Here is a 19,284-nt window from a genome sequence, read left to right on the forward strand (position 1 = left end):
GTAGATGATTAGACTGATTTCTTTCTCATTGCTATAGATTTACCGAGGACGCTTTGTAGTGTTTGGGTTTTGATGCAATTAATACAATTTTATTTGTGAATAGGAGTAGAGGGAGAACTTCATTCCTAATATGGAATTCTTTCATTTGACCTCTGTGATAGATGTCTTCCAAGACACAGGCAAATCTTATGTGAGCCTATGTCTCCCCAAACTGTACTTCATTTGATGTCAATCCTTAGGCTGATATAACAAAAGCCTACATTTTATAGGACAATTTGAGATGACAATATGTAATGATGTACTATAAAGTAGAAAGCAGAAAAAGATTGAGATGCCAATCCTTGTTATTGTATCTCTTGCCTCTGGGCCTTGGTCAGTGACCCCCACAGCTGGAATGTGCTTCTTCTTTACCTCTGTTGCATAGAATCTCTGGCTTCCTTCAAAGCATAGCTATGGTGCCACCTCCTGAATGAAGCTTTTCCTGATATTGCTAGTAATTTGTACTCTCACCATCTTCAAATTACTTTGTATTACTTTGTACTTACTTGTATACATGTTCTATCCCCACAGTTAAAAATACATTCCAACTGGGACTTTTTTTTTTGTCTTTGTATGTCCAGTACCTCCCACATAATATGCAATAAGTCATTGTTGGTTGAATTGAATTGGTGTGCATTGGTTTACCCCTGCCAATTACAAATCCACTTACCTGCCTTTTGGTGTCCTGTGTTACCTCTGACTTCTCCTTTGAAATGTACAGGAGCTCCAAGAATTTCCGGCTATTCTTATTGTTCTCTCCTTCTCTCCATCCCACCACATAGGGAAGATTCATTTCAGGTTCTTCAAAAATTGCCGGTCATAAAAACCAGGGCTCTTGTTCATTTCACAGTTCCTCCTGGTCCAGTGTCCATCAAGTGGTGGACTGAGTGTCTATCTGGAAAATGCTGCAGTGACAGAAGATTGGCACCTAGGGTAGAGTAGCCCTTCAGTTGGCTCTGTCTGGGCTTGGGATCCCCTCCAACTATGCAGAGGTGAGTTGATGTCCCTTTCTCTCCACCTGATCCAGGCTGGCCAAGGCAGGCATTCTCAGACTGAAGGGCACCCGCATGGTTAGTAATTGGAGATAACGAACATTGGGAAGATATGTTGGAGATAACAGTGATTGTATAAAAGAGGTGGATAGTAAGTTGAGGGTCAAATGGGATCAGACAGGCACCATTTCTTGGGTGAGAGAAGCTCTCTGAGGTCCTTATGGTAAATAGTTGGAGGGCAACCTATGCAGGGGCAGGAAATGAACTGGGACGTCTTGGGGGTGGGTAGGAAAAGGTATGAGATGGAATTCAATGGAGATGATAATAATCACTAGTCTTTATATAGTGCTTTGAGGTTTGCAAAGTGCTTTACAATATTATCTAATTTTATCCTCACAACAACCCTGGGAGGTAGGGGCTATTATCAATTCCCATTTTACAAATGAGGAAACTGAGGCAGATAGAGATTAAGTGACTTACTCAGAGTCACAACTCTAGTAGGTGTCTAAGGCTGAATTTAAATTCAGGTCTTCCTGACTCTGAGTCTAGTGCTCTAATCATTGCATAACTCTTATTTGTTCCTCTTCCAGCATGCCTAGGAACATCATCGGGCATCAGGTAGGCTGGATGGGCACCCAGAGTCCTAGAGGAGCTACTGCTCCTAGTGTCACACCCAACCCTACCCAAAACCTCAGTGCCCCTCTTGCCAAAAGTTCCTGCCTAAGACTAATGCTCACAATGAATCTAGAGACCTCACCATGGCTAGAAATCTTTTCTCTTAACCTTGTCCTAGACTTTGGTATTCTCCTTCAATCCAAAGCTTCCTCAATGAGAATAATAAGAACAACTTCCACTTCTAAGTATGGTGCTTTAGGGTTTGCAGAATGTTCTATATCAGTTATCTCAAATTCTCCTTACAGCAACCCGCTGAGGTAGGTGTTATTATCATCCCTGTTTTACAAATGAGGAAATGGAGGCCTGAAGTGGTAACGTGACTTGTCCAGGGTCACACAACTAGTTAATGTCTGAGGCAGGATTTCCAGATTACAAGTTTATGCTACACTACTCCCTTTCCTTACTCTTAGGTAAGAGTCAATTCTGTATCCTCCAAAATATAGATCACATTGTCCTCATTTAAAAAAAATCCTTAGGAAAGGATATTTTATAGCTCTTCTTGGAGATGGTTTACAGTTTCTTATGACATTCAAGGGCAGGAAAAATAATAGCAATAATATGATGAATAATATCTGGCATATAGTGTAGTATACATAGTGTATACATACATATAGTGTATGTCTACCTACTTAGTGCCTAAACTTTATTCCTCACGCTCTGACTATTCCTGGGTTGGGTCTAGGTAATAACCTGTGCCTTTTAGGTCCAGGTATACACCCAGTTCTTATCCCTTAGTGATTGGGAGGACCAGACCCAGATGACATGCTCCACCTGTCACTTCCTGCCTCCACCAAGTCTCGGGGAGTTCACCAGCTCTGTAAGGGGCAGTTCAAGGTCATAGCTCATGACTCTTCTGAGTTACCTAGCAGGTCTTTAACCCCATCCCACCCTCTTCCTCTTTAAGAGATGACAGATGGGCTAAGGAATCCTGTAGATAAAAATTGTACAAAGAATGGGGATAGAGGTTACAGGTTGGAGCAGGCTTCAGCATTTGAGGGTGGGGATCTCTGTGAGGACCCCCATGGCCAGAGTTGATGGCAGACAGTGTTTAGAGAGTCAGACCTGAACTTGGGTTTAGGTATGCCTGTTCCTAAGAAATTATTGGAGGTTTCTCCAACAGATTTCATAATCCAAGGATAATTCCCCTCCCCTCCCTGACTTCTCTGTTCCTCTATGTCCATATTTCTTTTAAAAATTAGGTTTTGTAGTTGGGTCCCCATCTATGCTCCTCTAGGTGCCTCTTTACTCATCATCTCTTTCCATTTATTTTCACCCTTGTACCTCTGGTTGTTTCTCACCCCTTCTGAGTCTCCTTCCTTCCCTGTCATAGCCTTCCTCAGTCTCTCCCACTCTGAGTCTTTGTGCTTATGTCTAGCTCTCTTCTATTCTGAATCTCTGTCTGTCTCTGGGCTCCTCTTCTCTGGTTCTGTTTCCCTCTCTAGCTGTCTCTCTCCTCGCTTTAGGTCTCTCTGCGTCTGTCTCCTCCTGTGTCTCCGTCTCCCTCCACGCCCTCCTCGGGAAGGGAGAGAAGGAAGGAGATACCTTGTCGGACTGCCCCAGACCTGGGTACCTACGGCTGCCACTCTCACAGCTCCCTCAGCGTGGCTGGTCCTGAGGGGATCGGGGAACTGGCGCCGGGAGCCCCGAATCCGCCTTCCCCCACGAGGGGAGTTTTCTCCTGCTTCCCGCCTCCCCTCTCCCTCCTCCCTCATTCATTTTCTTAAAAAGGGCTAGGCAGCTCTCCCTCCTTCTTTCTCCCAGCCTTGCTCTGGGGCTGGGATTGGCTGGGCGGCCCCTAGTTCTGACCTGGGCACCCAGAGAAGGTGCCGATGCTCTTAGCACTTTGCACACACTTCTTGGAGCCTCCTGGCAGAGGGGTTTGGCACCCCAGCTCCCTGCCTACTACTGTGCAGGGCTCAGGCGACAGACCGACAAACGGACCCACCGACCGACCGCTGCCTTCCCACCCTTCTACCGACTGCAGTCTTCTTCCCTTCCTCCCTCCTTTCCTCCCTCCCTCCCTTCCTTCTCCTCCTCGACTCCTCGGTCCCCTCCCCCCACTCCCTTTCCCGACCCCCCCCTTCTCCTTTCTCTCCTTCTGTATCCTCGATCTAGAGCAATCTCCTGACACCTGAGGGAAGTGCTGAGGAGAGCTGAGCAGCCTAGGAGAAGAAAGAAGAGGGGGGAAGTGGAGGGGCTGGGTGCCGGAACGGAGGGGCTGAGCCCCCCAAGCACGGGCGGGGCTGCTGCTTCTTCCGCATGGTTCCTCGATGAGGAAGCCATCTGAGCTCGGGCAGCATTGGAAGGAGAGTCTGGGACTCTGGTGAGTGTGAGAGGCAGTGCTGGGCTCTCCCCCTGCCCAGGGGACTTGGTGGGTGGCTCCAGGCACTCTCGTGGTTTGGTGGATGGAGGGGGCCGAGTTGGTGAGAGTCTGCTGTGTCCCCTCCTGCCCAGGTTGGGACGGTTGAGGTAGCCTGTGCACCCCAAGAGCTGAGGTCCCCGCCCCCCTTGGCCTGGGGAGGGGGCACGCAGAACCAAGACTGGGCTAAGCAGATACCCACGACCCACTGGAGATCGATGGACGGAGGACGCATCCATGAGCGAGACCGTCCAGCCTGGGATGGACTTAGGGGACTGGCTGTCCTCTTCGGGTTGGTCCTATTGAGATCAGGACATTTTACCCCGAGTGTCTGATAACAAAGCTACATTTAGAGATCAATCCGGCAGTGGCTATAGCATCCCAATGACGTGGTTGTCATGGAGATGGTACGGGGAAGCTGGAGTGATAGGAATACATCTGGACTGGAGATGGGCTTTGCTAGGGAGTGATGCTCTGTACCCGCCCCCCATCCCCACCTACCCCACCCCCCCAGGTCTTTTTGTCTGGGTGAGGTGACATATTTGTTCATCTCTCCATAAAACAATAAAACCCCACAAAGCCTGGTCTAGGGGGTTTCTCGTTACTTTGAGCTTAACTGAATTGTTCCTTCACCATTGCTCTCAGCTTCTGTTCAATATGCTTTCTTGGTTTTGTAAAAACTGGTTCAGGAGGAGGAGGGGAGGCTGGGACAGTTTGGCCTCCAGAGGCAGGGGCTCTTTGGTAGGGAAAGCTGCTGGGGTGAATGGGATGGGAGTAGAGAGGTGTCTCTCTGGCCAGGATGATTTTCACCCAGAAACTGCTTTTTACAATTTATTTCTGTTTTATTTTCCTTAACTTTGATGGCCCTGGCCTGGCCACAGGCTCTCCTCAGGCTTTGGCTGACCAAGGAATAGCACTAGTGGGGGTGTGGCAGGTGCAAAGGAAAGACTGGAGGCATATAATGGCCAAGTAGGCTGGCAAGAGGAGAAGGGTCCCTGTGGCTGGTCCACAGAGGCAGACTGGGTTGGGGGCTCAGGCTTCCATGTGTAGTCCTGGGAGCTGATTCTTTGGCCGATCCACAGCTAGTTTCCTCTTGTTCTTTGCATCCTGGGTTTGGCTAGAGAGTATCCTATCTGCTTTGCTCCTCTCTCCATCCTCACATCTCTGCCCAGACCTGGGTATGAAGGAACTGTCAGTCAATATGAGGGCAGGGAAGAAATGTGTGTGTGTGTATTTTGGGGAGTACATTTTTTTAAGGATCCTATGTCCCCCTAGGGCAACCCCTGCCCAGCTCCCTTTGTTTTGGCTGTGGCTTTATTGTAGGGGATTGACCTGGCAGAAAAACCCATCAGTATGAAAGAGTTTCCATGAGATCTTTGCAGAATTGGGTCTAAAACAGGGCTGGGCTTGTTCAGTAAGGTTTCTGGGAAGTGGGGGTGAGGAGCTCAGAGATTAGCTGAAAACTGACTGGATATTCCTGGGTTCTTATATTGCAGTCTGGGCTGATGAGGAAGGCAGGGTCACTGAGGGTAGTGATGGTAGTCCATGAGCTGGGCTGTGGAAGTCAGACCTTGGAAGCCAAAAAATATTAATAGAGGGTCCTCTGGGTAGAGACTTAGGTCTAGTGGAGTCCAGCCCGTCTAGTACAGGTCTAAGGGACATACTGTGGCTACTGCCATGAGAAGTTTAATCTCTGAGAGTGTGCCCTCTTCTTATGAATCTTCCCTCTTCACTACTCTTCTCCTCACTGCCCCTACTGGTCTCTGCCCCCCAAACAAACCAAAAAACCTGACAGGTTCTGCCTTTGTGGTGGTTGCATTTGAGGATGTGATGTCCTCAGTAATTTGGTATTCTGGGAACCAAGTCTTCCAGATTTTTAGAAGAATGTAAGAGTTCTGCCACCTGGGGATATTGGAGCCCCAGCATTCCCATCTGTAAGTTGGACCATCACCGTTGTCCCATTATCCACCTTGAGCTATGTGCACCCCTTCCCCTCACCCACCTCAACCTGGATCCAAAAAATCCTCTGGGGTCTTGGGCTGATTTCAGATTTCAATCCTGGAGTGGGCCCAGAAGCATCAGCATGTGGTGGGTAGTGGTGAAATCTAACCACCAAACAAATTATAGCAACAGGATGGGTTTGCTGCCCACCAGGGGGAGAGGAAGAGAGAGTGCTGTTACTGCCAAGGGAACAGGACACAGGCCATCTTCTCCCAGAATTCTCTAGGACACGAGAAAAGAGGGAATTCTAAATTGACTCACTTAATAGAGGAAATGAATCCCTCGTGAGGGAGGGGGCTTAATCCCTGGCTTGAGTCTGGTTGTTCTGGGCTAGTAGATGAGGTCATTCTGACAGCTGTTTGATCTTCCAGTCCTTCTTGGCTTTCTCCTATTCATGATCTCCAGATCCTCTTTCTGTTGCCCTTGTGATGTTACAATCTCACTGGTAATATGGCCTAGGGGCTCTGCTTGGTCTTTGGAGAAGGTGCCTTTGTTTTTCTCCCTCCCTCTCAGTATCTACTCCTTTCTGTGTCTCTGTGTGTATCTCTCTCTCTATTTCTGTCACAGTATTTGCCTCTGTCTTTATCTCTCTCTCTGTCTTCGTCTTGATAGGAAAAACTCTTTAGAAACATAGGATTAAGAGCTGATCATCTAGCCCAACACCATCATTTTACAAATGAGGAAACTGAGGATATTAAATGACTTATATGTAAACCTAAAGAGATAAGTTTGATGTAACATTGGGAAATAGTGTTAGACAGAAGGAGGGACTGTTGCTTATGAGGAATGGGAAATAAGAATAGGTAATGAGGGAAGGGAGACTGGGACCTCCCCTTCTCTGGGAATATGGAAGAAGAGGATTATCCACAATTCTGTCTGGAGAATACTAGGGCAACTGAGGAAGAGGAGGCCAAGTGATGGGCCCAGGATTGCCAGGCAATTCAGTCAGTCAATTAGTCAATCAACAAGCATTTCTAATGTGCCAAGCAGTGGCTTCATCAAATTAGGGCCCCTGTATTTGGGTTTCCAGTCTTCCTCTATCTCCCCTTCCCAGAATATCTCCTTCGGAGTTCCTTGCCAGAATGGGGTTTTCTGAGACACTCTTCCTCCAAGTGGCAGACGACGCTCGAGACACTTCTCCAGATGGCCTTTTCCAGGAAACTGTTGTGAGTGGTGTCTTATGTTTTGAGAGTCCATATTTAGCCCAGCTTTTTGTGCGTTGCAGACACTCATTCTGTTATTCCCTCCCCACTTCCAAAAAAGTTTTTATTTGTTGCTTTCTTGAGATCTTCAGAGGATGTGGCTGCCCCCTGAGAGAGCCCTTCCCTTGTGCTGGACCCTCAGAGAAACCTGGTTTTTTAAGGTTGCTTGCCTCCCCCTCAGAACAGCCTTCTTCCCAGGATAGAGGAAAGGCTAACAGAGCTCCTTCCAGCCTCATTAGTGCCTCTCACCTCAGTCTGGCTTTCCCCCCTATCTCCTTAGGCTTTGGCATCAGGCTGGCCCTCAGCAAAACTTACAGGCTTTGCTCTTAGTGGTTCTCCTCAGCAACCCCTCGCTTCTAGGTACTTGGTACCTTCATGCAGCTCCTGAATACACTACCGTGGCCTCAAGGCCACATGTGGCCCTCTGGGTCCTCAAGTTCGACCCTTTGATTGAATCCAGTGAAGTTTGGCCTTGGCACACGTGTCCTTGAGGCTGCAGATTCCCCACCCCTGCACTAGATCTTCCAGGGAAGGATATTTTCATTTTCAAAGATTCTACCTTACAACATCTCTTGCATCTATCCCCTTTTCTCCACTTATGTGGTTATCATCCTGGTTCAGACCCTGGTCACCCCTCTTCTGAATTAGTGTGATAACCTCTTAACTGCTCTGATTTGCTTCTCGCTGCTTCTCTCTCTGATCCATCCTCCGTATTGCTTCTCAATCAATATTCCTAAAGCAGAGGCTTGCCTGTTACTTTCTTGTCCAAGAAACTTCAATAGCTCACGAATACTTCTGGGAAAAAGAATACAAATTCCTGTTTGACATTTAATGGCCTTCACAGTTTAGCTCTAGCATGTCTTTCCAAAGTGATTACACATATCTGCCTCTCATGCACTTGATATTCTAGTCCTACCAGCTTCCTCCATGTTACCGGCACATGACATTGCATTCAATTCTTGCCTTTTTGCCTTTGTTTCCCCTATGTCTAGAATGTTCTTCTTCACTTCCACCTCTAACCTAGCTCCCTTCAAAGCTCAGCTGGTGCCCCCTCCAATTTCTTCCAGTTATCAGTGCTCCCAATCCTTTTTACAATGTTGTATTTACTTATCTGTGTACATACCCCACCCCTGGATGGAATGTAATCTCCCTGAGGGCAGGAACACTTTTTTTTTTTTGTTCCTATCTCTGGATCTTTGTCTCACACAGGGTCTGCCACATAGTAGATATCTAATAAATGCTTGTTGAATTGAATAGAAAGATGACAGCAGAATGGGGCAGGGGGATAATGGTGGGGGATACAGAGGAAATGAAGTCCAAAGAAATGTTTCTAATGGCTGAATTTCAGGCTCCAGTTGGGGAGTTGTTTGTAGTTTAAAAATTGTGTCACATGAGCAGCTGCTGACTCTGGCTGTGCAAAAGCTGACCTTGTTCCTCTGGGTTTCACTGAGCTACTCAGAAGAAGGACCTTCCTGGGCAAGCAGAATGACCCAGAGCATCCATTTGAGCAGAGACTGAAAAGACTGAAGACTATAACCTTGGAAAAATGATTTCCCCTTTCTGGGCTTCAGTTTCCTCCATATCCTCATATAATGTGAGGGAATTGGGCCAGATGAACTCTAAGGTCCCTTGCCAGCTCTAACATTCAATGTTCCAAGATATAGACCCAGAGGGGAAGTAGCAAGAGCTTTTAAATTCAGGATGTAGGTGGAAGTGGGCTAAGAATGGGACCACAACTTGGTTCTCCACACCAGGAGGACAGGAAAAGAGACTCCCTTGAAGCTTGGGGATAGAAACTTTAGGATGAATCAAAGGAAATCTTTCACCAATAGGAAGTAAATTTTTGGAGTCTAATACCCCAAGTGGTGATATTGGTTTGGAATTAAAATAGGTCCAGGGATTCAGATATTCCACTATGGATCTGATGGATTCACTAATTCTTCATGGGCTTTGTCCCCAGCTCCTGTAGGCATGGTGTCAGTGAAGAGGTTATATCCTTTCATGAACCATTCCTCTGAATTCCCATTAGAGACAGTATTGGACTGGAAAGAGCTGAGGACAACCTAGCGTGGTAGTCCTTTTTTTTTTTTTTTGAGGCGATTTTATAAGTGACTTTCCTAGGGTCACACAGCGAGTAAGTATCTGAGGCTGGATTTGAACTTAGGTCTTCCTGACTCCAGGGCCAGTGCTCTATCCACTGTACCACCTAGCTGCCCTGTGATAGTCCTCTTGATAAATGTAAATTGCTTTTTAACATTACACTGTTGTTGTTTGTCCTTCATTCTTGAAGAGGACCATGATATCAGGAAGATGGCTATGACTTGCAAGTGAATTGGATTTAAATGAGGGAGGGCTGTGCAAAGTCACCAGCCTCATTTTCTCCTCTAGAGCCATCTGGGTCCAGTGGCAAGATATAGATCAGGATGAAGAGATGGCCTAGGAGGCAGTGGGAGACCTTGGCCTTTTTAAAGTAAGGTCTTTAACAGGTCTTAGTTTGACTGAGGCAACACCCATTCAGTGATGAAGGCTAGGCTGGACCACAGTGAGCTCTTTCATCCAGCACACTGTCAACTGCAACTCTGCTAGGATTATAGACTTTTGGAGCTAGAAGGGATCATAGAGGTCACCTTGTCCTCTTCTCATGCCCTTGGCAGCATTTCTGACAGGTTCATCTGGCTTCTGTTGGAACACTTTCAGTGACATAGAGATCACAACTCAGGCAGCAGCCCATTCTCCTTGACAGCTCAGAGTTCTTTATATTGAGCTGGTTTGCCTCCCTGTAATTTCCACCCGTTGGGCCTAGTTTTCACCCTTTTGATTAACATAGAAAAAGCCTAATCCTCCTTCCACAAGATAACCCTTCAGGTATTTAAAGATGGTTTATAGTCCTCTCCAAATCTTATTTTCTCTAGGCTAAGTATCCCCTGTTCACATGACATGATTTCTATACATTTCTGCATCTTAGTCATCTTCTCAGTATTCTCCAGTTTGTCTATATGGTACTCATTGACAGGCACATATTTCAGATGTGATTAGGCTATTAAAGTGTATAGTGGGATCTCCCTTGCTGTAGATACTATATTTTTATCAGTGTATTCTAAAATCAAGCAGCTAGGTGATAAGGTGGATAAGCACTGAGTCTAGCCTCAGATACTTACTACTTATGTGACCCTGAGCAAATCACTTTAAGTCTGTTTTCCTCAATTTCCTCATCTGTAAAATAAGCTGGAGAAGGAAATAGCAAACTACTCCAGTATCTTTGCCAAGAAAATCCCAAATAGGGTCATGAGATCCCATTTGTCATGATTGAAAATGACTGAATAACAACTAAACCCTAAAATCACATTAAGATTTTTTGTTTGTTTGTATTTTTAGCAGCCTCATCACACTATGGGCTTGTTTTCTTTTTCACTCCATGAAAAATTAAGGTGATACCAACAGGTTTTATACATACATACATACATACATACATATACATATATATGTATATAAATACACACACATGCACACACACATATATATTGCTTAAGCTATGCCTTTCCCATATCATCACACATTTTCTTTCAACCAAAATAGCATTTAGTCTTTTTAAAATTTTACTGTCTTAGCTTCACTCCATTACTCTACCTTATATCCATTTGAAATTTGATTCTGTCATCCAATGTGTTACTTATCTCTCCTAACTTTGTGTAATCTATGAATTTGATACTCATGCCATCAAAATTTTCATTCAAGTCAATCAATCCACATTTATTTAATGCTTACTACATGCCAGGTACTGTGCTCTAAACTGGAGCCATTGATATAAATGATGTCTGAGGACAGATCCCTGTGACCATCATTGAAGAATTCCCTCCAGGTTGATGTTCATCAACACTTTCCAAGATGATTGTTCAAGAAGTTAGTTACAAGTCCACCCAACTGTGTTATCAGGTTAGCATGATGAACTTTGTCCCATGCCTTGTTGACATCGAGATATTCTGTATCTGTGGTATGTCTCTGATCCATCCAATCAAAAAGGAAAGAGGATAGTTTGAAATGAAAAATATAAACTCCTCTGTTTGGTGTTTAAAGCCTTTCATTACCTGGTCTCTTCCTGCCTTTCCAGTTTGACTGTCCTCCACATGCTCTGCAATCCAGCTGCTCTGGTCTTTTTGCTGGTATGGTGTTATTTTGGCCATGGTGTGCCTTTGCCCTGGCCCCCACGCCTTCCTCTATGAAATTGCCTATCATGTACTCTGAATACACATGTTCATACATACATGTTTCCCCCATTAGAATGTGAGCTCCTTAAGGCAGGTACTTTCTTTTTTGCCTTTCTTTGCATCCCCAACCTTTTAAAAACTATATCCTTAGTACTTAGCACAGTCTCTGGAACTTAGTAAGTACTTAATACATGTTTGGTAGCTCCCTTAAAAAAACCCACCTTCGGGCTTCCCTGGCCTCCTCTAGGACTCAGCCCTAATCCCATTTCCTGCCAGAGTTCTTTCCTTGTCCTCTTCTCCCCTCTGCTCTTCTTCCTCCCTCCCTCTGCCCCATGCCTGTACTCTGGAATTACCACCCATTTACTCAGTATATATTTTGTATGTACATATTTACTTCTGCGTTGCTGCCTCCATTAGAATGGGAGCTCCTTGAGGTCAGAGGTGGTGTCTTTGTGTTTCTTTGAATATCCATCAGCTTAGTGCTGTGCCTTGCATGTAGTAAACACTAAGTATTATGAGATCCTGTAAGTATCTTCGGAATCACTAAAGAACGATTAAGTTACGTTAAATTTACATTATACTATAAGGGTCCATGATTTTTTTTTTTGTCCACAAATACTTCCTCCACCAATGGAAATTAGCTGAGTAGATTTTGTTTGAGAGTCTTTGAAGCTGAAAACTACATCAGCTTGTGGCCAACCCCTAAAGAGCTTCTTTGAATTTGTCCTTGAACAACAGACATATACAGTCTAGCACCAGGCCATGCTTAAAGTCTTTTCAGTTTGGTGAGACTTGCCATAAGTTGCAGTCTGATGCCAAGATTTATTTAGCATTTATTTACATCCTTCAGGACCTAACACTAACCTTTCCAAGTTTAGTCCACATTATTTTTCTTCAGATACTCTATTGTCCAGATAAATTGGCTTCTTGCTTTTCTTCATGTGTATTTCATCTTAGATGGCATATTCGTCTTAAATACTTTGGCCTTACAATGAGAAGATGCAACTCACTGGAAAAGACCCTGATGTTGGGAAAGATTGAAGGTGAAAGGAGGAGAAGGGGATGGCAGAGGGTGAGATGAATAGATTGTGTTATAAAAGCAATGATCATGAGCTTGGACAGACTTTAGGAGATAGTGGAGGATAGAAGGGCCTGGCATGCTATGGTCCTTGGGGTCACAAAGAGTTGGATGTGACTGAATGAATGAACAACAAAAATTTCATCTCCAATCTTCAGGTCTTACCCCAGTTTATTCTCTGTGTCTGGAATGCACTTCCTTCTCCGTACTCTTATCTTGCCTTTCCTCAGGGTCAAAAACCCCTCCTGCCCCTGCCAAAAAAAAAGTAGTCTCCCTTTCCCCTTCATTTCTCTTTGTATCTCTCCATGGGGCCTTGCACAGCAACCAGTGTTAATGGCATACCTCCAACTATAAGAAATCTCTCAGTTTTTCCAAAGCTCAATTCAAATGCTATCTCCTTTCCTGAGTTTACCATATTCTAGTGTCCCTCAAAAATTACCTTATATTGCTTTGGATATGCTTATTTGTGTACATTTGTCTCCCTCAATGAAATATAAGCTCCTTGAGAGCAGAGACTTTTGAATTTTTATCTTATCCTCAATACCTAGCACATTGCCTGGCTAATGGTAGGCACTTAAATGCTTGTTGATTGATTATCCATATCCTTTGAGAATCCAGGGTCATTTCCATGCTATGGTGAGGCATCAGAGTAGAATTTAGTGGGGTTTTATGTTAAGTGTATTTTATTTTATTCTGTTCTAATTCTCTGAAAATTTATAATCCATATATGTTATACATTAGACTTCTGTAGTAACCAGAATAGTGGTACTCAATTCTTGACTCTGCAAGATAAGAAGGTTTACTCCGTATGTAAATCAGCTGCTAAAATAGGCATATGGTCCATTGGATAGCTTAATAAAAATGATTTGGGGATTATCTGGTAGTTTGGATTAACTTGGATAACTGAGAGACAACTGCATCTGGAGTTAAGAGATCTTGAAGTCAGCAAATTTATGCAAAAGCTAAGCAACCGAGAATGCCCTGAATTATCTGGAGAAAAAGTTGTCTCTGTGTCAATGACAGGAGAGATATGGGAGATGCCAAGAAACGATAACCTTTGAGGAAGCCCCTTGAGAGTTTTAGTCATCAAATTGCCTGAGAAAGGAGGGTTATGCTGATTAGATGAAAATATTCATAAGGCCTCCCAGAATGTGGCTTTTGGGGAAAAAAGCCAAGAGGGAAAAGAAGCAAGAGGATATTTCCTTGGAATTATCTCACCCCCTTGGTCCTATAGTACTAGGCACCAGAGGGCAGTGACCAGGAGCTGGTGGAGAGAAATGGAAGTTAACTTGGCTCAAAGCTCTAGACATTGGAGGTAAGGGAAGCAATGAGTTCATCAAGCATCAGTGTTAGACCAATTAAAGCACATTCCATTAATAACCTATAATTTGCACTGACTAACAGGATCTTGTTACATGATTAACCATCCAAAAATTATACTGTTAACACCTCTTATCAGAGGAGCCATTGCCCATCCTAAGCATCTATCTCCTAACCCAGACGGAATAGTGAGTCTGTTCTGAGGGGAAGGCTGGAGGCCAGAATGGCAGGGTCCTGGTCTGGCTCTTTCTCCCCTTGTGAGAGGACACAGGAGTGTTCTATTCCTATGTAGCTTCCCCACCTCCCAGGAATATGAAGGAAATCTTCTGCCTGCCCAATACCAACTCCCTACCATCATGCTCTCCTGCTTGCCTTCCTTCCCTACTGCCACCCTCTTTCCACTATTATAGACCCAAGTCCCAAGTTAATGAAGTAGGTCTCATCTTCCTTTCCCTCCTCTTTCCTCCCCTCCTTTCCCTTCCTCTTCTCCTGACTAGATTCTAGATTCCTTGCTGGAAGGAAACTCAGAGACCATCTAGTCCAGCCTCTTCAGATGAAGACGCTGAGACCTGGGAAGGTGAATCAATGTGCCCAAAGTCACACTATCAATCAGTTAATCAATAAGCATTTATTAAACACTCCCTATGTGCCAGGCATTATGGTGAGCTCTGAGCGGTAAGCTTCTGAGTCAGGATTTATACCCAGGTCATCTGATTCTGAACTAATATTATTTTCACTGTACTAGAATATCTCCCAGAGCTTATGGCTTTAAGGTGAGAAAGGAAATTCTTGCTCCTTAGGGATGGGAGAAAGATACAAGAATGTGTGTGTATGTGGGGGGGGGGCGCTGAATGGTGAAGCTCCTGAAAGCTGAGAGACAGCCTCCAGTTTGCTTTGCAGACAGCCTTGCTTTAGATCAGCCACAAACACTAAGAAGGTACTGTTTGCAAGGCACCATGGAGAGATACAAAGAGAAATACAGGGGAAGGGGAGGCTATTTTTTTTTTCAGGGGTTGAGGGGAAGGGGTTGGCATTAGGGCTGGGAGAGGCAGGAGGGGCTTTAGTCCTCAGCAAAGGCAGAAGGATAAGGGTAAGTGGCAATGGCACAGCTCCCAGCTCCGGAGCCTGTTGTGGTTTTCCTTTCTCACCCCTCATTTACCAGCACTGGGCAGAGAAATGGCACAGGGGTAGGCCAGCTGTGACTGCTCCCTGAGGCTCTTGGCTTGTCCTGGATGGGAGAGGGGAAGGAAGAAAGAGTGAGGAGACTAAGGAGAGGGAATATTATACACTGATTCACAAACTGAACCTCCCTCTTGGGCCCTGGCCAGAGGTTACTGGTGCCAAGGCCAAAAACACACTGGGGCACTGAGAAGCCACTCTCTGGGGATGCCTTCCTCCCTTTCCACTCCCATTACATTTTCTACAGCTTTAAAAATGCAGTTTATGATGCACTTTTATGTATACATTTCATTATTTCATTAGGACACTCCTGGAATTTTTCTTCAGATAAACCCTATAATATTATAGTAAGTGACTTGCCTAAGGTCACATTGTTCTGGATAGTTTTCAGCACACCATCTGTCTCTGGGTTTCCCTTTGTATCTGCTTCCTGATGAGCAGGAAGGAGTGAGGTGGGGAAGGCTCTAGGGGGCCATTCCTGGTTTTGTTGGCTCCTGGTAGAGAGGTGTCCCATTACTCCCTTGTTTCTCCTCTCCTCCTCTCTCTGCTCCCTGTATCCAGAGTTAAACTCCATGCCACTTCTTGTCCTCTACTTCGCAAAAGCTACTGGGCTAGACTCTAAAAACTCTTATCCTGAGCCATCTGCCCTTGGCCCCATCTACTTCTCCCTTCTACCCCCGACCCACTCAGTTGCCTCTCTATTCTGTCCTGGAGGCTGGGGACATGGCCTCTGCTGCCTATGCCTTGGCAGAAGCTCAGCTTCCTGGTGCCAGCTGCCTTGGCCTCCCCCTCTGTGGGCAGAGAGGAAGTGACTAGGGGAGCCAGGGTTGGAAACTAGGCTTGGACAGCTGCAGTGCTCTCTGGGGTCTTGGGAGAGGGGGCAGAACAGCACTAGAGACACAGCTGCAGACATTGCTCAAACTTTGCAACTTCTTCTGGGTCTCAAAAGAGTAACTTCTATTCTTCAAGCTAAGCAGAAAACATGGAGGACACCAGATAAGGAGTCAAGAGACCTAAGTCCTAGTCTCTACCTTGCCACTTGCTAGTTGTGTGATAGTGGGGAAGTCTCTTTTTCTCTTTGTGCCTCAGTTTCCTCACCTATAAAGTGATAGAGTTGGGCTTAATGCTTTCTAACATCCCTTCCAGCTCTGACATTCAATTTAATTCCACAAAAATTTATGATACGCCTACAATGCGCCAGACACTATGCTGGATTCTGGGTGATAAGGATAAAAATGAAACAATCTCTACCCTCAGGCACCTTCCATTCTTGGGGTAGGGTATTGGTGTGTGTGGGGGAAACAACATGTATACAGATAAATAATACACACACACACACACACACACACATATATATATAGTATCATTTTTTTGAGGTAAAGACTCTAGCAAATGGAGGGCATCAGAGAAGGCTTTGTGTAAGAGGTGCTTCTTTAGATGACCTCAAAGGGAGACCAGAATTCCCAGAGTCAGAGATGAGAAGGAAAGAGAACATTCTGAGGGGGATAGGGGCAGGGGGAACAGCTTGTACAAAGGCACAGAGATGAGACATGGAATGTCATATATGGGGAACAATGAATAGGCTACAAAATCATTCTATGATTTCTTCAACTCTGGGAGCTGTGTCCCTCCTTGTTAATCCTCACTACATCCTTGTGGAATCAGGAGATCCATATAGTAACATTTCTATTTTAAAGAGCAGGTTACCAATTGTCAGTGATTTTCCTGAAATCATATAGCAAGTTTATGGAAATGTGAGGATGGGAAGCCAGGTTCCCTAACTTGAATCAAAGGTTCTACTTATCTGTAGTACAGCCTGATGAATTGGATACTTGGAAATATTAACTTCTTTTATGTGATCATGGTTCATATTCTAAGGCCACATTTCATAAAGGGCATCTGGGCTCACAGTGTGGGGTAGTGGATAAGGCACTGAATTTGGAGTCAGGAAGACCGGGATTCTAATCCTGCCTCAGAGAGTTACTAGCTTTGTGACCCTGGACAAGTGACTTAATCTCCCTGAGATTATTCCTTCATCTGTAAAGTGAGGGGAGTTGTACTCAATAGCCCACAGCTTCCAGCTGTCCCCATGGTCCCTATGGTCCCTTGTTTATAGGTCATAAATAAGGGGCACAGGCTGTGGTTTAGAGAAGCATGTTTCTGTGTCGAATAAAAACTATTCCTTTTAAGGGTCACAAAATTTTTTAATAGGATTGTAGGAGCTACCATAAAGTAGGACTACTTCCTCTCCTCTAGCCCACACTCCAATGCCATATCCAGGGTGCTATCTAACTCAATTTTCATACTATGAAATTTGAGGGGAAAGGGTAGAAGGCATAACGTTTGCTTTCTAGCACTGGCTCACTTGCTCCCTGGCCTTCTCTTTTCCTCTCTTGAAGGAAAACAGGGAAATCTTGGAAAACCCATTTAAACTGAGCCTCCTCCTGAATACAATATCCTGCAGAAGAGTTTTTCCCACCAAGGTGGGACTCAAGGTTGCAGTGGGAGTAGGGTCTCATCCAGTTATAAGAATCAGCCTTCTCTTGCTACATTTACCTTCTATAGACATGCTTCTGAACCTACATCTAGTCATGACTGCCCAGATCATCTCCTCCCTGCCCTTGTCTTTTGCTGCTTCATCATCTAGGAAGTGGGACATGTTCCCCCCCCCACCCCCCACACATACCCTTTTTCTCTAGTAGGGGAGGAGGAACCAAGTGAGACAGTGTCAAGGGTGAGAAGAGATATTTTCCAGCTGAGTTCAGGCAGTGCTCCTGAAAAGTTTCCCCAGGTAGACTTGGAGACTATTTTTAAATGCAGTATCTCAGCTGGGAGTGGTTTGCAAGTTTATACCTCAAGGATACTCACACTTAAATCTGGCCCCAAAATAACTAGCTCCTCCCACTGCCCTGGCCCAGCACAGCACTGAGCTAGGAGCTGTTACTACCAAAAGCAAAGCCCCTCTCTTGAGTCTTCCTACTTCATCTACTGGAGTTGGACTAGAGTTGGGGCAGGGGGGAGGAAGAAGGAAGTGAAGAGAAGTCAAATGCCCCACTTCCCAAACAAACACATAGGACCCACTGATGTAATTGTCTAAAAACCAATGAGTATGTATGTGTGTCCCTGGGTAGGGAGTGTTCTGAGTCTCTCTTCAGGTGGCCTCACATAGCAGCAGTCTGGGACACATTGTCTGTAAATCCAATTATTGTGGATCAAATTGCACTTAAAATTCATAGATAAAATTTAAACTTACTGCTGAAATTGTGCCGACATTCCAGAGTTGTCAGACCCATGTCTGGACAAACCACTGAGCTCATTGAGAAATCATATGACTTTGAGCAAGTCACTTCCTTTCTCTGGCCGTTAGTCACCTCTTTAAAATGAGTGTTGGGCTAGATGATCTCTAAAATCTTTCCCCCATGACACTCTGTGATTCTCAGATCAAAAATTCCCCTCCAATGGACTGGTAGATGTCAGGAGGGTCCCTGTGCACTTGCTGGGGGGAGAAATACTTTTTTTGAGCTGGGAAAGTTTGAATGGGGAACAAGAGTGACTGATATTCTTCACTTCTATCATAATTTCCATTTGCAAGGCCCCTTGAGAGCTGAACTGTAAGGGGCTAAGATGATGCTAAAGCAGAGGTGTCAAACATGCAGCCATTTTGCTGCCTGTAACACTCCCCCAAAAAGATTAAAATGTAAGAAATATTTAAGGAAATACATAAAAATACAATAGAACATCGATACTATTACCATATGATTTTCTAAGTCAGCCTTCAGGGATCCTTATGTATGGTTTGGTGGCTCCTATTTCTATTTGAGCTTAACACCACTCTTCTTGAGTTCAGGGTCTGTCATGTGGATGCTAGGGCAGGCACGATTCCCTAGAGTAGGATAGGGCCTGTCTCTGCTGAATCTGTTCAGGACCTCGGACAGATCTCTGCACAGCTGGGCTTCCCCATAGGGGCCAGGGCAGCCAATTCCGCATTTGCTTTATGCAGGCCCATTATCTTCATTGCAGTTTATACCGTAACCACTACTCTTTTTTTGATTGTTCATTTCCTCCTATAAAATAAGGGCTTAGTTGACATAATTGCTATCTCCATAAACTTACTCTAGAATACAGGCAGTGGTCCTTTGGAAGTGAGGAGGGAAGAAGGTTCGAGGTTACTAAATAATTACCTCTTTGACTCTTGGGGAAAGTGAGTTGTAAAGAGGGTAAGGTGAGAGTCAAT

At 44.9% G+C, this 19,284-nt stretch overlaps 1 protein-coding gene across 3 annotated transcripts in view; it reads left to right on the forward strand.

Annotated features, from left to right (window-relative positions):
• Positions 1 to 3,312: 3,312 nt before the first annotated feature.
• PSD2 (pleckstrin and Sec7 domain containing 2) overlaps positions 3,313 to 19,284 on the forward strand; it is a 72,654-nt gene continuing 56,682 nt past the window's right edge. Inside the window, exons 1-2 of one of the 3 annotated variants that reach the window (XM_027856503.1) lie at positions 3,313 to 4,029; positions 7,121 to 7,232. The gene's annotated coding sequence lies outside the window, so the exon portion shown is untranslated. The remainder of the gene's footprint in view (positions 4,030 to 7,120; positions 7,233 to 19,284) is intronic. The other 2 variants (XM_027856504.1, XM_027856505.1) reach the window with 2 other exon arrangements.

This window comes from Vombatus ursinus, unplaced genomic scaffold (genome assembly GCF_900497805.2).
Source record: "Vombatus ursinus unplaced genomic scaffold, bare-nosed wombat genome assembly UNPS02011572.1, whole genome shotgun sequence".
In the NCBI taxonomy this organism is placed as follows: Eukaryota; Metazoa; Chordata; class Mammalia; order Diprotodontia; family Vombatidae; genus Vombatus; species Vombatus ursinus.